Source organism: Arachis hypogaea, chromosome 14 (genome assembly GCF_003086295.3).
Source record: "Arachis hypogaea cultivar Tifrunner chromosome 14, arahy.Tifrunner.gnm2.J5K5, whole genome shotgun sequence".
Taxonomy (NCBI): Eukaryota; Viridiplantae; Streptophyta; class Magnoliopsida; order Fabales; family Fabaceae; genus Arachis; species Arachis hypogaea.
In genome coordinates this window covers 16629618-16631405 of record NC_092049.1, presented here as the reverse complement: position 1 = coordinate 16631405, position 1788 = coordinate 16629618, and the positions used below count along the sequence as shown (strand labels likewise).

The 1788-nt window shown below is 28.2% G+C and overlaps 1 long non-coding RNA gene across 1 annotated transcript; it reads right to left on the bottom strand.

Annotated features, from left to right (window-relative positions):
• Positions 1-220: 220 nt before the first annotated feature.
• On the bottom strand, positions 221-1020 carry LOC112740295 (uncharacterized). The gene is made up of 2 exons (XR_003171070.3): positions 727-1020; positions 221-634 (listed from the first exon to the last, which is right to left on the bottom strand). It is a non-coding gene; the product is annotated as an uncharacterized lncRNA (long non-coding RNA).
• Positions 1021-1788: the final 768 nt, after the last annotated feature.

Genomic DNA, 1788 nt, shown 5'->3' with positions numbered 1-1788 from the left:
GAATTATAAATTAAAAAAATACGAGATATAATTAGACGATTGAAATTTATCTGATGTAAGCTCATGATGAGTTTTGGGTAGGATCAGCTAGCTAGCTAGATCAATAGGCCACTAAACATTGTTCTTACCATACATATCTCATAGTTTGATTTCAAGTTCAACACACGACAAATATAAACCACACACGTCACTCATGAAAAGTCATCATTGACTTCAAACATTCAAAGAAAGATTAATCTTTTTTAAATTTTAATTTCCCTCAAGTTAAGTAAATCAATTACATATATACAGCAACTAGGGGTCGTCACATATTACAAATTAATAAAAATATTACTTGTACACTAAAATTATAGTCACTAAAAATCAGCTACTAATATATTTGTGTATAAATACATGTATGGTTTAATTTATTTTCAATGTGTATTTATATTCCAACATATATTTTATACTAATAAGTAATAACTAATTTTGATGGCTGATTTTAATGTACACGTAACATAACTCCAAATTAATTAACTACTTCAAAAATAAATAAAAAAGAAAAAACTCTACCAAATCTAAGTTGATTTTGGATATTTTCCTTGCTAATGGAGGATAATAATATATATAGTACAGAGTGAGAAAGAGATCGAACCTGCAACAAAAAAAAAAAAAAAACCATGAAAACGGAGAAGGAAGGAAGAAAGAAAGAAACGAGTACTTGCTTGCTTTAGTGCTTCTACTTACATGGTCCGAGTGTTTGTACGTACCACCAAAGCCAACGGTTTCATCTTCTTCACGGGAAGCAAAGCCGGCGCCATGTGGCGGCTGTGGACTCCTCTAGGAACCGAATTCCGGTGGTGGGATTTTGAATTTTGATATGGAACCCTTGAAGGTTTCACACGTTTTTGTTTTCTCTTTTTTTTTTTTTTTTCTTTTTTTTGGTGAGATGAAAGAATGGACGTGAATATTGGGGAATAATAGGACTTTACAGTAAAGTTTAAAGTGTGAGATTTCGAATTCCACTTTCTCCATGCATGTAGCAACCCAATGGCCAGCGATAAATCCTTAAATAGAGTTCAGTACCGCGACGAATTAGTCTTTGACCTACCGAATTAGGAGATACTGTGGGAAACCAAATAATAATAATAATAATAATAATAATAATAATAATAATAATAATAATAACAACAACTTATGCGCCAATGAATTACAGTTTAAATGGCATAGTTTCTCTATACACTTAAGAGGTTGCGAATAATAATAATAATAATAATAATAATAATAATAATAATAATAATAATGTATGCTATATAGGCAAAAAAATGAGTAATTAGTAAATATTATTGTTTCGGACCAATAATAATTTGTATTTATATTTATATATAAAAACATATATAATTTATATTTATATTTATTAAAAATTTATATATATAAATTAATAAAATTTATTTATTAAAAATAATTTAATATTTATATCGATTAAATGATAATTAAAATTACTAAAAAAATTTTTATCTCCTAGCGTTTTTGAAACAATTATATAGCAAACAATAAGCTAATGAGTCTTATAAATATCTCTACCATTAAAAGTTTTAATAATATGCTTAGGTCTCGTTTAGTAAGCTTTATAAGGCCCGTTAATAATTTAATATGGTCTCTATCGAGTAAATTTTCATAATAGTTCATGAGATTCGGATCGTTACTTAATGTGGTCTCTGAGATTTCAATTGTATCATTGTAATTCTCTAGATACGGCTCCAGGCACTATAATAGTCTCTGGGCAACTTTTCGGTGATGAATCAGCAT